Genomic DNA, 12,549 nt, shown 5'->3' with positions numbered 1-12,549 from the left:
CTCTGATTAACCAATGATATAATATTAAACATGGTTACCTGCCCATGTATGTGGTATTCTGATTGTTTGTCTCTGTCGATTCTGATATTATTAAACATGGTTACCAAGCCCATGTATGTGTCTCTGATTGGCTATCTGTTTGTCTCTGTTTGTCTCTGTCTCTGTTTGTCTCTGTTTGTCTCTGTCTCAATGATATAATATTAAACATGTTACTGTCATTTTTCTTTGATTGATATTCTGCTTTGTCTCTGTTTGTCTATTCTTTCTCTGTTTGTCTCTGTTTGTCTCTGTCTCTGTCTCTGTCTCTGTTTGTCTCTGTTTGTCTCTGTTTGTCTCTGTCTCTGTTTGTCTCTGTTTGTCTCTGTTTGTCTCTGTCTCTGTTTGTCTCTGTTCGTCTCTGTCTCTGTCTCTGTCTCTGTTTGTCTCTGTTTGTCTCTGTCTCTGTTTGTCTCTGTTTGTCTCTGTCTCTGTCTCTGTTTGTCTCTGTTTGTCTCTGTTTGTCCCTGTTTGTCTCTGTTTGTCTCTGTTTGTCTCTGTCTCTGTCTCTGTTTGTCTCTGTTTGTCTCTGTTTGTCTCTGTTTGTCTCTGTCTCTTTGTCTCTGTCTCTGTCTCTGTCTCTGTTTGTCTCTGTTTGTCTCTGTCTCTGTTTGTCTCTGTTTGTTTGTCTCTGTTTGTCTCTGTCTCTGTCTCTGTTTGTCTCTGTTTGTCTCTGTTTGTCTCTGTCTCTGTTTGTCTCTGTTTGTCTCTGTCTCTGTTTGTCTCTGTCTCTGTCTCTGTCTCTGTTTGTCTCTGTTTGTCTCTGTCTCTGTTTGTCTCTGTTTGTCTCTGTCTCTGTCTCTGTCTTGTCTCTGTTTGTTTGTCTCTGTTTGTCTCTGTTTGTCTCTGTCTCTCTGTCTCTGTCTCTGTCTCTGTTTGTCTCTGTTTGTCTCTGTTTGTCTCTGTCTCTGTTTGTCTCTGTTTGTCTCTGTCTCTGTTTGTCTCTGTCTCTGTTTGTCTCTGTTTGTCTCTGTTTGTCTCTGTCTCTGTTTGTCTCTGTCTCTGTTTGTCTCTGTCTCTGTTTGTCTCTGTCTCTGTCTCTGTCTGTTTGTCTCTGTCTCTGTTTGTCTCTGTTTGTCTCTGTTTGTCTCTGTCTCTGTTTGTCTCTGTTTGTCTCTGTCTCTGTTTGTCTCTGTTTGTCTCTGTTCTCTGTCTCTGTTTGTCTCTGTTTGTCTCTGTTTGTCTCTGTCTCTGTCTCTGTCTCTGTCTCTGTCTCTGTCTCTGTTTGTCTCTGTTTGTCTCTGTTTGTCTCTGTTTGTCTCTGTTTGTCTCTGTTTGTCTCTGTTTGTCTCTGTCTCTGTTTGTCTCTGTTTGTCTCTGTTTGTCTCTGTTTGTCTCTGTTTGTCTCTGTTTGTCTTGTCTCTGTTTGTCTCTGTCTCTGTTTGTCTCTGTCTCTGTTTGTCTCTGTTTGTCTCTGTTTGTCTCTGTCTTGTCTCTGTTTGTCTCTGTTTGTCTCTGTCTTGTCTCTGTTTGTCTCTGTTTGTCTCTGTTTGTCTCTGTCTCTGTTTGTCTCTGTTTGTCTCTGTCTGTCTCTGTCTCTGTTTGTCTCTGTTTGTCTCTGTCTCTGTCTCTGTCTCTGTTTGTCTCTGTTTGTCTCTGTGTTTGTCTCTGTCTCTGTTTGTCTCTGTTTGTCTCTGTTTGTCTCTGTTTGTCTCTGTTTGTCTCTGTTTGTCTCTGTTTGTCTCTGTTTGTCTCTGTCTCTGTCTCTGTTTGTCTCTGTTTGTCTCTGTTTGTCTCTGTTTGTCTCTGTTTGTCTCTGTTTGTCTCTGTTTGTCTCTGTTTGTCTCTGTTTGTCTCTGTCTCTGTCTTGTCTCTGTTTGTCTCTGTTCTGTCTCTGTCTCTGTTTGTCTCTGTTTGTTTGTCTCTGTTTGTCTCTGTTTGTCTCTGTTTGTCTCTGTTTGTCTCTGTTTGTCTCTGTCTCTGTTTGTCTCTGTTTGTCTCTGTCTCTGTCTCTGTTTGTCTCTGTTTGTCTCTGTTTGTCTCTGTCTCTGTTTGTCTCTGTTTGTCTCTGTCTCTGTCTCTGTCTCTGTTTGTCTCTGTTTGTCTCTGTTTGTCTCTGTTTGTTTGTCTCTGTTTGTCTCTGTTTGTCTCTGTCTCTGTCTCTGTTTGTCTCTGTTTGTCTCTGTTTGTCTCTGTTTGTCTCTGTTTGTCTCTGTTTGTCTCTGTTTGTCTCTGTCTCTGTCTCTGTTTGTCTCTGTTTGTCTCTGTTTGTCTCTGTTCTGTCTCTGTTTGTCTCTGTTTGTCTCTGTTTGTCTCTGTTTGTCTCTGTCTCTGTTTGTCTCTGTTTGTCTCTGTCTCTGTTTGTCTCTGTTTGTCTCTGTTTGTCTGTTTGTCTCTGTTTGTGTCTCTGTTTGTCTCTGTTTGTCTCTGTCTCTGTTTGTCTCTGTTTGTCTCTGTTTGTCTCTGTTTGTCTCTGTCTCTGTTTGTCTCTGTTTGTCTCTGTCTCTGTTTGTCTCTGTTTGTCTCTGTTTGTCTCTGTTTGTCTCTGTTTGTCTCTGTTTGTCTCTGTCTCTGTCTCTGTTTGTCTCTGTTTGTCTCTGTTTGTTTGTCTCTGTTTGTCTCTGTTTGTCTCTGTTTGTCTCTGTCTCTGTTTGTCTCTGTCTCTGTTTGTCTCTGTTTGTCTCTGTTTGTCTCTGTCTCTTGTTTGTCTCTGTTTGTCTCTGTTTGTCTCTGTTTGTCTCTGTTTGTCTCTGTTTGTCTCTGTCTCTGTTTGTCTCTGTTTGTCTCTGTCTCTGTTTGTCTCTGTCTCTGTTTGTCTCTGTCTCTGTTTATCACGTCTCTGTTTGTCTCTGTTTGTCTCTGTCTCTGTTTGTCTCTGTTTGTCTCTGTTTGTCTCTGTTTGTCTCTGTTTGTCTCTGTTTGTCTCTGTCTCTGTCTCTGTTTGTCTCTGTTTGTCTCTGTCTCTGTCTCTGTCTCTGTTTGTCTCTGTTTGTCTCTGTCTCTGTTTGTCTCTGTTTGTCTCTGTCTCTGTCTCTGTTTGTCTCTGTTTGTCTCTGTTTGTCCCTGTTTGTCTCTGTTTGTCTCTGTTTGTCTCTGTCTCTGTCTCTGTCTCTGTCTCTGTTTGTCTCTGTTTGTCTCTGTTTGTCTCTGTTTGTCTCTGTCTCTGTTTGTCTCTGTTTTTCTCTGTCTCTGTCTCTGTCTCTGTCTCTGTCTCTGTCTCTGTTTGTCTCTGTTTGTCTCTGTCTCTGTCTCTGTTTGTCTCTGTTTGTCTCTGTTTGTCTCTGTTTGTCTCTGTCTCTGTTTGTCTCTGTTTGTCTCTGTCTCTGTTTGTCTCTGTCTCTGTTCTGTCTCTGTTTGTCTCTGTTTGTCTCTGTTTGTCTCTGTTTGTCTCTGTTTGTCTCTGTCTCTGTCTCTGTTTGTCTCTGTTTGTCTCTGTTTGTCTCTGTTTGTCTCTGTCTCTGTCTCTGTCTCTGTTTGTCTCTGTTTGTCTCTGTTTGTCTCTGTCTCTGTTTGTCTCTGTTTGTCTCTGTCTCTGTTTGTCTCTGTCTCTGTTTGTCTCTGTCTCTGTCTCTGTTTGTCTCTGTTTGTCTCTGTTTGTCTCTGTCTCTGTTTGTCTCTGTCTCTGTTTGTCTCTGTCTCTGTTTGTCTCTGTCTCTGTTTGTCTCTGTCTCTGTTTGTCTCTGTTTGTCTCTGTCTCTGTCTCTGTTTGTCTCTGTTTGTCTCTGTCTCTGTTTGTCTCTGTTTGTCTCTGTTTGTCTCTGTCTCTGTTTGTCTCTGTTTGTCTCTGTCTCTGTCTCTGTCTCTGTTTGTCTCTGTTTGTCTCTGTCTCTGTTTGTCTCTGTCTCTGTTTGTCTCTGTTTGTCTCTGTTTGTCCCTGTTTGTCTCTGTCTCTGTCTCTGTCTCTGTCTCTGTTTGTCTCTGTTTGTCTCTGTTTGTCTCTGTTTGTCTCTGTCTCTGTTTGTCTCTGTTTGTCTCTGTCTCTGTCTCTGTCTCTGTTTGTCTCTGTTTGTCTCTGTTTGTCTCTGTTTGTCTCTGTCTCTGTTTGTCTCTGTTTGTCTCTGTCTCTGTCTCTGTCTCTGTTTGTCTCTGTTTGTCTCTGTCTCTGTTTGTCTCTGTTTGTCTCTGTCTCTGTCTCTGTTTGTCTCTGTTTGTCTCTGTTTGTCTCTGTTTGTCTCTGTTTGTCTCTGTTTGTCTCTGTCTCTGTCTCTGTCTCTGTCTCTGTCTCTGTTTGTCTCTGTTTGTCTCTGTCTCTGTTTGTCTCTGTTTGTCTCTGTTTGTCTCTGTCTCTGTTTGTCTCTGTCTCTGTTTGTCTCTGTCTCTGTTTGTCTCTGTTTGTCTCTGTTTGTCTCTGTCTCTGTTTGTCTCTGTCACTGTTTGTCTCTGTCACTGTTTGTCTCTGTCACTGTTTGTCTCTGTCTCTGTTTGTCTTGTCTCTGTTTGTCTCTGTTTGTCTCTGTCTCTGTCTCTGTTTTGTCTCTGTTTGTCTCTGTTTGTCTCTGTCTCTGTCTCTGTTTGTCTCTGTCTCTGTTTGTCTCTGTTTGTCTCTGTTTGTCTCTGTCTCTGTCTCTGTCTCTGTTTGTCTCTGTTTGTCTCTCTGTTTGTCTCTGTTTGTCTCTGTTTGTCTCTGTTTGTCTCTGTCTCTGTTTGTCTCTGTCTCTGTTTGTCTCTGTCTCTGTTTGTCTCTGTTTGTCTCTGTCTCTGTTTGTCTCTGTTTATCACATCTCTGTTTGTCTCTGTTTGTCTCTGTTTGTCTCTGTTTGTCTCTGTCTCTGTTTGTCTCTGTTTGTCTCTGTCTCTGTTTGTCTCTGTCTCTGTTTCTCACGTCTCTGTTTGTCTCTGTCTCTGTTTGTCTCTGTCTCTGTTTGTCTCTGTTTGTCTCTGTTTGTCTCTGTCTCTGTTTGTCTCTGTCTCTGTTTGTCTCTGTTTGTCTCTGTCTCTGTTTGTCTCTGTCTCTGTTTGTCTCTGTTTGTCTCTGTCTCTGTTTGTCTCTGTCTCTGTTTGTCTCTGTCTCTGTCTCTGTTTGTCTCTGTTTGTCTCTGTTTGTCTCTGTCTCTGTTTGTCTCTGTCTCTGTTTGTCTCTGTCTCTGTTTGTCTCTGTCTCTGTTTGTCTCTGTCTCTGTTTGTCTCTGTTTGTCTCTGTCTCTGTCTCTGTTTGTCTCTGTTTGTCTCTGTCTCTGTTTGTCTCTGTTTGTCTCTGTCTCTGTTTGTCTCTGTTTATCACGTCTCTGTTTGTCTCTGTTTGTCTCTGTCTCTGTTTATCATGTCTCTGTTTGTCTCTGTTTGTCTCTGTCTCTGTTTGTCTCTGTTTGTCTCTGTCTCTGTTTGTCTCTGTTTGTCTCTGTTTGTATAAAACCTGTCCATGTTTTAGTGTTTTATGTTAATAGTAATAAACCATACAATTCGGAGAACACATTCGTTATAAAATAATATTTCTATTAGTGTTGCTATGTTATATAAAGTATTATAAACTGGGTGCTTCGAGCCCTGGTTGCTGATTGGCTGACAGCCGTGGTATATCAGACCGTATGTATACCAAAGGTATGACAAAACATTTATTTTTACTGCGCTAATTATGTTAGTAACCAGTTTGTAACAGCAATAAAGCGTCTCAGGGTGTGTGATATATGGCCAATATACCACGGCTACGGGCTGTGTTCTATCTTCTTCTTTTATTTATTTAAATGTTTTAATTATTTTTTTACTTCAGTTTATTTTAGTAAATATTTCCTTAGCACTTATTTTTCTTAAAAATGCATTGTTGGTTAAGGGCTTGTAAGTAAGCATTTCACTAAAAGTCCACAACCTCAAACAGTCACACTCCAAACTCCTCTATGGCCAAGACCAAAGACCTGTCAAAGGACACCAGAAACAAAATTGTAGACCTGCACCAGGCTGGGAAGACTGAATCTGCAATAGGTAAGCAGCTTGGTTTGAAGAAATCAACTGTGGCAGCAATTATTAGGAAATGGAAGACATACAAGACCACTGATAATCTCCCTCGATCTGGGACTCCACGCAAGATCTCACCCCGTGGGGTCAAAATGATCACAAGAACGGTGAGCAAAAATCCCAGAACCACACGGGGGACCTAGTGAATGACCTGCAGAGAGCTGGGACAAAAGTAACCAAGCCTACCATCAGTAACACACTACGCCACAAGGGACTCAAATCCTGCAGTGCCAGACGTGTCCCCCTGCTTAAGCCAGTACATGTCCAGGCCCGTCTGAAGTTTGCTAGAAAGCATTTGGATGATCCAGAAGAAGATTGGGAGAATGTCATATGGTCAGATGAAATCAAAATAGAACTTTTTGGTAAAAACTCAACTCATCGTGTTTGGAGGAGAAAGAATGCTGAGTTGCATCCATTGAACATAATACCTACTGTGAAGCATGGGGGTGGAAACATCATGCTTTGGGGCTGTTTTTCTGCAAAGAGACCAGGACGACTGATCCGTGTAAAGGAAAGAATGAATGGGGCCATGTATCGTGAGATTTTGAGTGAAAACCTCCTTCCATCAGCAAGGGCATTGAAGATGAAACGTGGCTGGGTCTTTCAGCATGACAATGATCCCAAACACACCGCCCGGGCAACGAAGGAGTGGTGTCGTAATAAGCATTTCAAGGTCCTGAAGTAGCCTAGCCAGTCTCCAGATCTCAACCCCATAGAAAATATTTGGAGGGAGTTGAAAGTCTGTGTTGCCCAGCAACAGCCCCAAAACATCACTGCTCTAGAGGAGATCTGCATGGAGGAATGGGCCAAAATACCAGCAACAGTGTTTGAAAACCTTGTGAAGACTTACAGAAAATGTTTGGCCTCTGTCATTGCCAACGTCATTGCCAACGAAGGGTATATAACAAATTATTGAGATAAACTTTTGTTATTGACCAAATACTTATTTTCCACCATAATTTGCAAATAAATTCATTAAAAATCCTACAATTTCTGGATTTCTTTTTCTCATTTTGTCTGTCATAGTTGAAGTGTACCTATGATTAAAATTACAGGCCTCTCTCATCTTTTTAAGTGGGAGGACTTGCACAATTGGTGGCTGACTAAATACTTTTTCCCCCACTGTATATATATACACACACACACACATGCTCCCTATTCCCTACATACTACCTTAACCAGAGTTGTCAGTACCAAAGGCCAAGGTTATTCAATACTCAGTACCAAATGGCTCCCTATTCCCTACATACTACTTTAAAACCAGAGTAGTCAGTACCAAGGCCAAGGGTATTCATGTCCGAAATGACTCCCTATTCCCTACATACTGCTTTAAAACCAGAGTAGTCAGTACCAAGGCCAAGTGTATTCATGTCCCAAATGACTCCCTATTCCCTACATACTACTTTAAAACCAGAGTAGTCAGTACCAAGGCCAAGGGTATTCATGTCCCAAATGACTCCCTATTCCCTACATACTACTTTAAAACCAGAGTAGTCAGTACCAAGGCCAAGGGTATTCATGTCCCAAATGACTCCCTATTCCCTACATACTACTTTAACCAGAGTAGTCAGTACCAAGGCCAAGGGTATTCATGTCCGAAATGACTCCCTATTCCCTACATACTACTTTAAAACCAGAGTAGTCAGTACCAAGGCCAAGTGTATTCATGTCCCAAATGACTCCCTATTCCCTACATACTACTTTAAAACCAGAGTAGTCAGTACCAAGGCCAAGGGTATTCATGTCCCAAATGACTCCCTATTCCCTACATACTACTTTAAAACCAGAGTAGTCTGTACCAAGGCCAAGGGTATTCATGTCCCAAATGACTCCCTATTCCCTACATACTACTTTTAACCAGAGCTTTAACTTTGTCTGTTTCATGCCTCACTCTGCCTCTCCTCTCCCAGCAGCAGCAGTCCTGTTGTTTCTGATGGATATAAACTCTGTGTGTGTGTGTTTGTATTTCCCTTCTGATAAGAAACTCTCCCTTCCTCTGAGTAAACACGTACCACTCAGAGTCGGGGGAGATGGAGGAGTGAAAAAGAAGGAAGGGGTAGAGAGTGGGGTTGAAAAAGTTAGAGGAGAGAGGGCAGAGGGATTGATGGAGAGAGGGAGGGAGAGAGGGCAGAGGGATTGATGGAGAGAGAGAGGGAGAGAGGGCAGAGGGATTGAGGGAGAGAGGGCAGAGGGATTGAGGGAGAGAGGGCAGAGGGATTGAGGGAGAGAGGGCAGAGGGATTGATGGAGAGAGGGAGGGAGAGAGGGCAGAGGGATTGATGGAGAGAGAGAGGGAGAGAGGGCAGAGGGATTGATGGAGAGAGAGAGGGAGAGAGGGAGGGAGAGAGGGCAGAGGGATTGATGGAGAGAGGGAGGGAGAGAGGGCAGAGGGATTGATGGAGAGAGAGAGGGAGAGAGGGCAGAGGGATTGATGGAGAGAGAGAGGGAGGGAGAGAGGGCAGAGGGATTGATGGAGAGAGGGAGGGAGAGAGGGCAGAGGGATTGATGGAGAGAGAGAGGAGAGAGGGCAGAGGGATTGATGGAGAGAGAGAGGAGAGAGGGCAGAGGGATTGATGGAGAGAGAGAGGGAGAGAGGGAGGGAGAGAGGGCAGAGGGATTGATGGAGAGAGGGAGGGAGAGAGGGCAGAGGGATTGATGGAGAGAGAGAGGGAGAGAGGGCAGAGGGATTGATGGAGAGAGAGAGGGAGAGAGGGCAGAGGGATTGATGGAGAGAGGGAGGGAGAGAGGGCAGAAGGATTGATGGAGAGAGAGAGGGAGAGAGGGCAGAGGGATTGATGGAGAGAGAGAGGGAGAGAGGGCAGAGGGATTGATGGAGAGAGGGAGGGAGAGAGGGCAGAGGGATTGATGGGAGAGAGAGGGAGAGAGGGCAGAGGGATTGAGGGAGAGAGAGGGAGAGAGGGCAGAGGGATTGATGGAGAGAGGGAGGGAGAGAGGGCAGAGGGATTGATGGAGAGAGAGAGGGAGAGAGGGCAGAGGGATTGATGGAGAGAGAGAGGGAGAGGGGCAGAGGGATTGATGGAGAGATTGAGGGAGAGAGGGCAGAGGGATTGATGGGAGAGGGAGGGAGAGAGGGCAGAGGGATTGATGGAGAGAGAGAGGGAGAGAGGGCAGAGGGATTGATGGAGAGAGAGAGGGAGAGAGGGAGGGAGAGAGGGCAGAGGGATTGATGGAGAGAGGGAGGGAGAGAGGGCAGAGGGATTGATGGAGAGAGAGAGGGAGAGAGGGCAGAGGGATTGATGGAGAGAGAGAGGGAGGGAGAGAGGGCAGAGGGATTGATGGAGAGAGGGAGGGAGAGAGGGCAGAGGGATTGATGGAGAGAGAGAGGGAGAGAGGGCAGAGGGATTGATGGAGAGAGAGAGGGAGAGAGGGCAGAGGGATTGATGGGAGAGAGAGAGGGAGAGAGGGGGAGAGAGGGCAGAGGGATTGATGGAGAGAGGGAGGGAGAGAGGGCAGAGGGATTGATGGAGAGAGAGAGGGAGAGAGGGCAGAGGGATTGATGGAGAGAGAGAGGGAGAGAGGGCAGAGGGATTGATGGAGAGAGGGAGGGAGAGAGGGCAGAGGGATTGATGGAGAGAGAGAGGGAGAGAGGGCAGAGGGATTGATGGAGAGAGAGAGGGAGAGAGGGCAGAGGGATTGATGGAGAGAGGGAGGGAGAGAGGGCAGAGGGATTGATGGAGAGAGAGAGGGAGAGAGGGCAGAGGGATTGAGGGAGAGAGAGAGGGAGAGAGGGCAGAGGGATTGATGGAGAGAGGGAGGGAGAGAGGGCAGAGGGATTGAGGGAGAGAGAGAGGGAGAGAGGGCAGATGGATTGAGGAGAGAGGGAGGGAGAGAGGGCAGAGGGATTGATGGAGAGAGGGAGGGAGAGAGGGCAGAGGGATTGATGGAGAGAGAGAGGGAGAGAGGGCAGAGGGATTGATGGAGAGAGAGAGGGAGAGAGGGCAGAGGGATTGATGGAGAGAGAGAGGGAGAGAGGGCAGAGGGATTGATGGAGAGAGAGAGGGAGAGAGGGCAGAGGGATTGATGGAGAGAGGGAGGGAGAGAGGGCAGAGGGATTGATGGAGAGAGAGAGGGAGAGAGGGCAGAGGGATTGAGGGAGAGAGAGAGGGAGAGAGGGCAGAGGGATTGATGGAGAGAGGGAGGGAGAGAGGGCAGAGGGATTGAGGGAGAGAGAGAGGGAGAGAGGGCAGATGGATTGAGGGAGAGAGGGAGGGAGAGAGGGCAGAGGGATTGATGGAGGGGAGAGAGGGCAGAGGGATTGATGGAGAGAGAGGAGGAGGGCAGAGGGATTGAGGGAGAGAGGGAGAGGGATAGAGGGAGGGCAGATGGATTGAGGGAGAGAGGGAGGGAGAGAGGGCAGATGGATTGATGGAGAGAGGGAGGGAGGGAGGGAGAGAGGGCAGATGGATTGATGGAGAGAGGGAGAGAGAGAGGGAGAGAGGGCAGAGGGATTGAGGGAGAGAGGGAGGGCAGATGGATTGAGGGAGAGAGGGAGGGAGAGAGGGCAGATGGATTGATGGAGAGAGGGAGGGAGAGAGGGCAGATGGATTGATGGAGAGAGGGAGGGAGGGAGAGAGGGCAGAGGGAGTGAGGGAGAGAGGGCAGAGGGATGGAGGGAGGGAGAGAGGGCAGGTGGAGGGAGGGAGGGCAGAGGGAGATAGAGAGGGAGATGGAGAGGGCAGAGGGAGGGAGAGGGCAGATGGAGGGAGGGAGGGCGAAGAGAGGGAGATAGAGAGGGCAGAGCGAGGGAGATAGAGAGGGAGATAGAGAGAGCAGAGGGAGTGAGGGAGAGAGGGCAGAGGGATGGAGGGAGGGAGAGAGGGCAGGTGGAGGGAGGGAGGGCAGAGGGAGATAGAGAGGGAGATGGAGAGGGCAGAGGGAGGGAGAGGGCAGATGGAGGGAGGGAGGGCGAAGAGAGGGAGATAGAGAGGGCAGAGCGAGGGAGATAGAGAGGGAGATAGAGAGGGCAGATGGAGAGAGAGGGAGATGGAGAGGGCAGAGGGAGGGAGAGGGCAGATGGAGGGAGGGAGGGCGAAGAGAGGGAGATAGAGAGGGCAGAGCGAGGGAGATAGAGAGGGAGATAGAGAGGGCAGATGGAGGGAGATAGAGAGGGAGATAGAGAGGGCAGAGGGAGGGAGATAGAGAGGGAGATGGAGAGGGCAGATGGAGGGAGGGAGGGCGAAGAGAGGGAGATAGAGATGGCAGAGGGAGATAGGGAGGGCAGAGGGAGATAGAGAGGGAGATGGAGAGGGCAGAGGGAGGGAGAGGGCAGATGGAGGGAGGGAGGGCGAAGAGAGGGAGATAGAGAGGGCAGAGGGAGGGAGAGAGGGCGAAGAGAGGGAGATAGAGAGGGCAGAGGGAGGGAGATAGAGAGGGCAGAGGGAGGGAGATAGAGAGGGCAGAGGGAGGGAGATAGAGAGGGAGATAGAGAGGGCAGATGGAGGGCGAAGAGAGGGAGATAGAGAGGGAGATGGAGAGGGAGATAGAGAGGGAGATAGAGAGGGCAGAGGGAGGGAGATAGAGAGGGAGATAGAGAGGGCAGATGGAGGGAGGGAGGGCGAAGAGAGGGAGATAGAGAGGGAGATAGAGAGGGAGATAGAGAGGGAGATGGAGAGGGAGATAGAGAGGGCAGAGGGAGGGAGATAGAGAGGGAGATAGAGAGGGCAGATGGAGGGAGGGAGGGCGAAGAGAGGGAGATAGAGAGGGCAGAGGGAGGGAGAGGTACATCTGAGAATCTGACTGAACACTACTTGAATGCACCATTAACAGAGACATTATAAACTCCTGGAATAAAGGTCCCAAACAGCACCCTATTCCCTATGTAGTGCAACGCCACTGGTCAAACGTAGTGCACTATATAGGGAATAGTGTGCCATTTGGGACAAGTATAAGAGGAGGAGGAGGGCTGACATTACAGAGAGGTAGTTCAGGAATGTTGTGTGTGTTAAGATCTAATCAACTTCCTCAGTTCTGTTTAGCTCTCTGGCACACAAATATCATACCGCCCAATAATGCTACCCTCCCCTGTTATTGTAATGGTGAGAGGTTAGCATGTCTTGGAGGTATATGATATGAAATGCTAACCTCCCCTGTTATTATAATGGTGAGAGTTTAGCATGTCTTGGGGGTATGATATTTGTGGGTCTGTAACCTTCTCACTCTCCATAATCACGGTCGCATCCACATGAATGTAGAAGTGTTTAGAAACATATTATATTCTTATTTATAATAAAAGAGACTCTAACGTGACACAACACACTATTTACCAGTGATTTCTATTGGGTCCAAAATCATCTGAAACAATCAAAACAAACAGCAAATGTATCCAACAAGATTGTAGAGTCATGAGCTTTATGTGATCATCTGGTACTCGGAATATGGGACCAAATACTTACTACTTTAATACACATATACGTGAATTTGTCCCAATACTTTTGGTCCCATAAAATGGGTGATACTTTGTAAAAAAAATAGTGCTATAATTTCTAAACGGTTCACCAAATTAAAAAAAATAGTGTATAATTTCAAATATAATTTCTAAACGGTTCACCAAATTAAACCTGACAGTTTGCAGTTTAACCTCGTAGTCGTTGTATAATTTCAAATC

Source organism: Oncorhynchus gorbuscha, linkage group LG18 (assembly GCF_021184085.1).
Source record: "Oncorhynchus gorbuscha isolate QuinsamMale2020 ecotype Even-year linkage group LG18, OgorEven_v1.0, whole genome shotgun sequence".
Classification (NCBI taxonomy): Eukaryota; Metazoa; Chordata; class Actinopteri; order Salmoniformes; family Salmonidae; genus Oncorhynchus; species Oncorhynchus gorbuscha.
Note: the sequence above shows the minus strand (reverse complement) of the source record.